Source organism: Schistocerca americana, chromosome 1 (genome assembly GCF_021461395.2).
Source record: "Schistocerca americana isolate TAMUIC-IGC-003095 chromosome 1, iqSchAmer2.1, whole genome shotgun sequence".
Taxonomy (NCBI): domain Eukaryota; kingdom Metazoa; phylum Arthropoda; class Insecta; order Orthoptera; family Acrididae; genus Schistocerca; species Schistocerca americana.
Window position 1 is genome coordinate 632,340,379 of NC_060119.1, and position 8,453 is coordinate 632,348,831.

Genomic DNA, 8,453 nt, shown 5'->3' on the forward strand with positions numbered 1-8,453 from the left:
CCTTTGCAAACAAAAACCTTGATGGCTCTGTAACTTCATTGACCGCCTGCAAAGTACTGTTTTGCTGTCGCCAGACTGCTCATCGTTGCCTTCGGCTTCGCTGTGTCACGTTCGCTAATGACGTAATATGTCAGGGTCGTTTCCCACAGAGATGAGAAAACCAGACTACGCCGGCCCTGGAGCCTTTCAACGGCAATTATCACTGCAGGGCGACGTGCTTATTAAGCGACTGCGATGTGGATCTTGCCAGAAATTCCGACGTCTGTTAGTCATACAAAAGACGGAAAATGGAGGGTAATAACAAAAAAGTTGTAAATGCGAAAATAGTATCTTGATGGTAGGACTGCAGACAATCTCTACTAGATTGATACCGTGCTCTTTGAATTTCGAAATGCATCTCTACAGAATGCCAATGGCCTTGCCGCCGTGGTGACACCGGTTCCCGTCAGAGCACCAAAGTTAAGCGCTGTCGGGCTCGGCTAGCACTTGGATGGGTGACCATCCGGTCTGCCGAGCGCTGTTGGCAAGCGGATACACTCAGCCCTCGTGAGGCAAGCTGAGGTGCTACTTGACTGAAAATTAGCGGCTCAGGTGTCGTAAACTGACATACTGCCGGGAGAGCGATGTACTGACCACATGACCCTCCACATCTGAGTCCATTGACGCCTGTGGGCTGAGGATGACACGGTCTCCGGTCGGCGGTTCGGCCGAAGTATAGTATATTATCTCTACAGGATGCTACTAAATTCCCTTTACAGACTGTGGGGACTTGTAGAGGAAGCCAAGACGGTTAAGTTCAGCATAGGAACCCATGTCTGGAAACATACCGTTTTCCTCCTGTACGTAAAATACCACAACATACGTTGCTCTCTGACTCCCGCTGCTTGTCACCTGGATCCATTTACCTATAGAGCTCGAAATGACGACCACCGACATTAACACAGATACTATACTCTATACCGTGTTCTTTAGCATCCGCAGCAGCCATAGTCCTTGCTAGTACGTCTTGATCGTGTGCGACAGAGATCTCGTAAAGCAAGGATTTCATGTGACCCTATAGATTGTATTTCACAGAGTTCAGCTCGAAAGAACATGCTTCTGAGCAGTAGTGTCACCATGGCCTATCTACCGTTGCCCACATCGTTGACCCAGAAGTTCTCGAGCCGTGAAAAATGATTGGGTGCGCCGTTATGCTGGAACCACATGTTTTGATGCACGTGCAATGGCACATCTTCCAGGGGCCCGTGCAGTATGCAGTATGCAGTAAGTAAGCAGCACCGATCTTCTTTGTATCATACCAGGAACGACGCCCAAATACTCATATTGTATTGTCCGTAAAACGCATGGGGGCGTGCAGCATGCGAGTTTTCATCAGCTCACTCATGACTGTTGTGGCAGTTGAAAATACATTCCCTGATGAACTTGGTCTCATCCGTGAAATAGATCCTCCGAGGAAAGTGTGTAACATCCCCTTTCCTAATCGGCCTATTCGATTGCGATATAATTCACTATGATCGCGTATGTCTAATGAAATTTGACACTGAGTAAGGCCATCGTTATCGAAGGAAAATGATACCGGTTAGTAGAAGGAAAGTGCACAACAGATCATTCTGAAGGAATAACCTATTCTGAATCTAATCTAAGTACTGATGATAATTTTGATATGGGTGGAATGCAGTGCAGTCGCTCACGAAGTACACAGGGGGGAAAAGGGGTACCACGTAATATTTAATTCAAAAAATACTGATAATACAAAAAAATACTGATTAGCTAAAAAGAGGATAATTAAACGTTTGCCAGCCCACTAGTACAATGAATCACCAGTATCTTAAGACAGGTAGCGGCAAAGAAATTTAGCAAATTATCCCTGGCGTGGCAATAGAAGGTCCTCATGCTTCTCCACAACACAATAGTTAACGAGAAAAGAAATGAAGCAAAAGACACTGAGTTTGCAGTTACTTATTCTGAAATACTAAATTTTGAAAGTAAAGTTAAATGAAGTTATTGGTTAACTACATGACTGGTGCTAACTATAACTTCGTTATGTAAAAACTTACTTTCAGTAATCTCAGTGTAACATAAAGCAAAATTAGAAGAATGCAAGCAATTTACTTTGAGCTTTTGAAAGATTGATCTGAATTTACTCTAGGCAAATGAGCAACTGATTTCGCTTTTAATATAAGAACAATAACATACATACCACGTCAGCAGAAGTTACTCACTAACCCAAGTATCCAATAAATGAAACTGCGTACTCTTAATTTGCGCTGTATCTTCCAGTGAATTTCTGCGTTACTTTAAGTAAATTAATTAACATTCAAAATTGCAAATTAGTACAGTCTCCATTCTGAAATACAAGAATGAACAGTTACTAAGGCGGAAAATTTAAACTGGGACTGATTATTAGCAGACAAGCAAAATTGGCAGTAAATAGTTAGTGAGTTTTCATATTCTGAAGACACCTCGGTGATTGCATGAAAAGGAAAGGGACCTTGCCTAGTAGTAATGTCTGAGAACAATGATAAAACAGGTGCCCTACAAGTTTTAACATCGCAGGTTATTATTCAAGTTAGGCATCCTTCGTGAAAGAAATGTCACTGGGTAATCCCTCTATATTACTATATGTGTCATTTTACGGTCTTACGATGTTATAGCTGTGCGGACAACGAAGAATGTAGCCGACAACAATGCACAGCTGCCTCTGTTGCTGCTGCTGGTTGAGAACCCCGCGTCGCCTCGAGGTCCACGGATAATTACGGACAGGCAACAGAATTGCAGCTTCCTCCACCTGTCAATTTCTACCGTGCTCTCAATACTCGCGGGTTAACGAATTTGATGCGCATTCACTGGTCCGATCATACACTACTGGCCATTAAAATTGCTACACCACGAAGATGACGTGCTACAGACGCGAAATTTAGCCGACAGCAAGAAGACGCTGTGATATGCAAATGATTACTTTTTCAGGGTGCTCTCTGCCGCCGTTGGATAAGCAGCTGCCAGCAGAAAGTCGTATGGTCCTAGCTCACTTATTTGTTACATAGTTTCATTCTTAATTTCTTTGCGCGTTTTTGGTACGTGCATTGTTTAATTCATAAATTTCGGGCGTATTATAGTATTTGAGAGATGTAGTATCGCGCTTTAGTACCTGAATAGTGTAAAATCGCGTAGTCTCCTTCCGCCGCTGAGCAGTGTGCCAGTAGTGCGCAAGTAGCAGCATTACTGCATTTACTAGGCAGTCTTGTATTTTAATAACCGTTTAAATTTTGTGTCGATTTGTTTGTGATCTCTGTAGATTAGTTCAGACGTTCTTTGCACAACAGTTTTAGCATGGATAGGGACTGCAACTGCTGTGTTCGGATGCAGGCTGAGTTGGCATCCCTTCGCTCCCAGCTTCAGGCAGTGTTGGCTTCGGTCACACAGCTTGAGGCTGTTGCCAATGGGCATCACTGTGGGGGTCTGGATGGGGGTTTGTCGGGGACTGCCATCTCGTCCCACGCATCCCCCGATCGGACTACGACTGTGGCTGCCCGGGATGCTGCCCACATTCAGGCTGATCCCTCACCTGTGGTAGATGGCTCTGAGCACTATGGGAATTAACATCTTAGGTCATCAGTCCCCTAGAACGTAGAACTACTTAAACCTAACTAACCTAAGGACATCACACACATCCATGCCCGTGGCAGGATTCGAACCTGCGACCGTAGCAGTCCCGCGGTTCCGGACTGCAGCGCCTAGAACCGCACTGCCACCGCGACTGGCCCTGTGGTAGAGTGGGAGGTCGTCTCGAGGTGTGGCAGGGGGCGAAAGACATTCCGGAGGGCTGAACGGAAGGCCTCTCCAGTTTGTCTGACGAACCGGTTTCAGGCTCTGTCTCAGGCTGATACTGATCTTCGGCCCGACATGGCTGCTTGTCCTGTTCCAGAGGTTGCCCCTCAGGCTGCAAGATCCGGGCGGTCGCAGAGGGTGGGCTTACTGGTAGTTGGGAGCTCCAACGTCAGGCGCGTAATGTGGCCCCTTAGGGGTATGGCAGCAAGAGAGGGGAAGGAAACCAATGTGCACTCCGTGTGCATACCGGGGGGAGTCATTCCAGATGTGGAAAGAGTCCCTCCGGATGCCATGAAGGGTACAGGGTGCACCCATCTGCAGGCGGTCGCTCATGTCGGCACCAATGATGTGTGTTGCTATGGATCGGAGGAAATCCTCTCTGGCTTCCGGCGGCTATCTGATTTGGTGAAGACTGCCAGTTTTGCTAGCGGGATGAAAGCAGAGCTCACCATCAGCAGCATCGTCGAGAGGACTGACTGCAGACCTTTGGTACAGAGCCGAGTGGAGGGTCTGAATCAGAGGCTGAGACGGTTCTGCGACGTGTGGGCTGCAGATTCCTTGACTTGCGCCATAGCGTGGTGGGGTTTCGGGTTCCGCTGGATAGGTCAGGAGTCCACTACACGCAGCAAGCGGCTACACGGGTAGCAGGGGTTGTGTGGCGTGGACTGGGCGGTTTTTTAGGTTAGATGGGCTCGGGCAAGTACAGAAAGGGCAACAGCCTAAAAGGGTGCGGGGCAAAGTCAGGACATGCGGGGATCAAGCAGCAATTGGTATTGTAATTGTAAACTGTCGAAGCTGCATTGGTAAAGTACCGGAACTTCAAGCGCTGATAGAAAGCACAGAAGCTGAAATCGTTATAGGTACAGAAAGCTGGCTGAAGCCAGAGATAAATTTTTACAAAGGCACAGACGGTGTTTAGAAAGGATAGGTTGCATGCGAATGGTGGTGGCGTGTTTGTCGCTGTTAGTAGTAGTTTATCCCGTAGTGAAGTAGAAGTGGATAGTTCCTGTGCATTATTATGGGTGGAGGTTACACTCAACAACCGAGCAAGGTTAATGATTGGCTCCTTTTACCGACCTCCCGACTCAGCAGCATTAGTTGCAGAACAACTGAGAGAAAATTTGGAATACATATCACATAAATTTTCTCAGCATGTTATAGTCTTAGGTGGAGATTTCAATGTACCAGATATAGACTGGAACAGCCAGACGTTTAGGACGGGTGATACGGACAGAGCATCGAGTGACATTATACTGAGCGCACTATCCGAAAATTACTTCGAGCAATTAAACAGAGAACCGACTCGTGGAAATAACATCTTGGACCTACTGATGACAAACAGACCCGAACTTTTCGACTCTGTAAGTGCAGAACAAGGAATCAGTGATCATAAGGTCGTTGTAGCATCCCTGAGTATGGAAGTTAATAGGGATATAAAAAAGGGAGGAAGGTTTATCTGTTTAGCAAGAGTAATAGAAGGCAGATTTCAGACTACCTAACAGATCAAAATGAAAATTTCTGTTCCGACACTGACAATGTTGAGTGTTTATGGAAAAAGTTCAAGGCAATAGTAAAATGCGTTTTAGACATGTACGTGCCGAATAAAACTGTGAGGGACGGGAAAAACCCACCGTGGTTCAACAACAAAGTTAGGAAACTACCGCGAAAGCAAAGAGAGCTTCACTGCAAGTTTAAACGCAGCCAAAACCTCTCGGATAAACAGAAGCTAAACGATGTCAAAGTTAGCGCAAGGAGGGCTATGCGTGAAGCGTTCAGTGAATTCGAAAGTAAAATTCTATGTACCGACTTGACAGAAAATCCTAGGAAGTTCTGGTCTTACGTTAAATCAGTAAGTGGCTCAAAACAGCATATCCAGACACTCCGGGATGATGATGGCATTGAAACAGAGGATGACACGCGTAAAGCTGAAATACTAAACACCTTTTTCCAAAGCTGTTTCACAGAGGAAGACCGCACTACAGTTCTTTCTCTAAATCCTCGCACAAACGAAAAAATGGCTGACATCGAAATAAGTGTCCAAGGAATAGAAAAGCAACTGGAATCACTCAACAGAGGAAACTCCACTAGACCTGACGGGATACCAATTCGATTCTACTCAGGGTACGCGAAAGAACTAGCCCCCCTTCTAACAGCCGTGTACCGCAAGTCTCTAGAGGAACAGAAGGTTCCAAATGATTGGAAAAGAGCACAGGTAGTCCCAGTCTTCAAGATGGGTCGTCGAGCAGATGCGCAAAACTATAGACCTATATCTCTGAAGACGATCTGTTGTAGAATTTTTGAACATGTTTTTTGCTCGAGTATGATTTCGTTTTTGGAAACCCAGAATCTACTCTGTAGGAATCAACGTGGATTTTTAAAACAGCGATCGTGTAAGACCCAACTCGCTTTATTTGTTCATGAGACCCAGAAAATATTAGATACAGGCACCAAGGTAGATGCTATTTTCCATGACTTCCGGAAGGCGTTCGATACAGTTCCGCACTGTCGCCTGATAAACAAAGTAAGAGCCTACGGAATATCAGACCAGCTGTGTGGCTGGATTGAAGAATTTTTAAGAAACAGAACACAGCATGTTGTTATCAATGGAGAGACGTCTACAGACGTTAAAGAAACCTCTGGCGTGCAACAGGGGAGTGTTATGGGACCACTGCTTTTCACAATATATATAAATGACCTAGTAGATAGTGTCGGAAGTTCCATGCGGCTTTTCGCGGATGATGCTGTAGTATACAGAGAAGTTGCAGCATTAGAAAATTGTAGCGAAATGCAGGAAGATCTGCAGCGGATAGGCACTTGGTGCAGGGAGTGGCAACTGACCCTTAACATACACAAATGTAATGTATTGCGAATACATAGAAAGAAGGTTCCTTTATTGTATGATTATTCGATAGCGGAACAAACACTGGTAGCAGCTACTTCTGTAAAATATCTGGGAGTATGCGTGCGGAACGATTTGAAGTGGAATGATCATATAAAATTAATTGTTGGTAAGGCGGGTGCCAGGTTGAGATTCATTGGGAGAGTGCTTAGAAAATGTAGTCCATCAACAAAGGAGGTGGCTTACAAAACACTCGTTCGACCTATACTTGAGTATTGCTCATCAGTGTGGGATCCGTACCAGATCGGGTTGACGGAGGAGATAGAGAAGATCCAAAGAAGAGTGGCGCGTTTCGTCACAGGGTTATTTGGTAACCGTGATAATGTTACGGAGATGTTTAACAAACTCAAGTGCCAGACTCTGCAAGAAAGGCACTCTGCATCGCGGTGTAGCTTCCTCGCAAGGTTTCGAGAGGGTGCGTTTCTGGGTGAGGTATCGAATATATTGCTTCCCCCTTCTTATACTTCCCGAGGAGATCACGAATGTAAAATTAGAGAGATTCGAGCGCCCGCGGAAGCTATCAGACAGTCGTTCTTCCCGCTAACCGTACGCGACTGGAACAGAAATGGGAGGTAATGACAGTGGCACATAAAGTGCCCTCCGCCACACACCGTTGGGTGGCTTGCGGAGTATAAATGTAGATCTAGATGTAGAAGATTGGCGCCGGTGGCGACACCTACAACGTGCTGACATGAGGAAAGTTTCCAACCGATTTCTCATACGCAAACAGCAGTTACCCGGGGTTTCCTGGTGAAACGTTGTTGTGATGACTCGTGTAAGGAGGAGAAATGCGTACCATCACGTTTCCGACTTTGATAAAGGTCGGATTGTAGCCTATCAAGATTGCGGTTTATCGTATCGCGATTGCGGTTTATCGTATCGTGACATTGCTGCTCGCGTTGGTCGAGATCCAATGACTGTTAGTAGAATATGGAATCGGTGAGTTCAGGAGGGTAATAGGGAAAGCCGTGCTGGGTCCCAATGGCCTCGTATAACTAGCAGTCGAGATGACAGGCATCTTATCCGCATGGCTGTAACGGATCGTGCAGCCACGTCTCGATCCCTGAGTCAACAGATGGGGACGTTTGCAAGACAACAACCATCTGCACGAACAGTTCGACGACGTTTGCAGCAGCAGAGACTATCAGCTCGCGGACCATGGCTGCGGTTACCCTTGACGCTGCACCACAGACAGGAGCGCCTGCGATGGTGCACTCAACGACGAACCTGGGTGCACGAATGGCAAAACGTCATTTTTTCGGATGAATCTAGTTTCTGTTTACAGCATCATGATGGTCGCATCCGTGTTTGGTGACATAGCGGTAGACACACATTGTAAGCGTGTCTTCGTCATCGCCATACTGGCGTATCACCCGGCGTCGTGGTATGGGGTCTCGGTCACCACTTGTTCGCATTGACGGCACTTAGAACAGTGGACGCTACATTTCAGATGTGTTACGACCCGTGGCTCTACCCTTCATTCGATCCCTGCGAAACCCTACATTTCAGCAGGATAATGCACGACCGCATATTGTAGGTCCTGTACGAGCCTTTGTGGATACAGAAAATGTTCGTCTGCTGCACTGGCCAGCACATTCTCCAGACCTCTCACCAATTGAAAACGTCTGGTCAGTGGTGGCCGAGCAACTGGCTCGTCACAATACGCCAGTCACTGCTCGTGATGAACTGTGGTATCGTGTTGAAGTTGCATGGGCAGCTGTACCTG

At 46.4% G+C, this 8,453-nt stretch overlaps 1 pseudogene; it reads left to right on the plus strand.

The window, feature by feature from the left end:
- The first annotated feature begins 408 nt into the window (after positions 1 to 408).
- LOC124556818 lies at positions 409 to 526 on the plus strand (annotated as a pseudogene).
- The last annotated feature ends 7,927 nt before the right edge of the window (positions 527 to 8,453 follow it).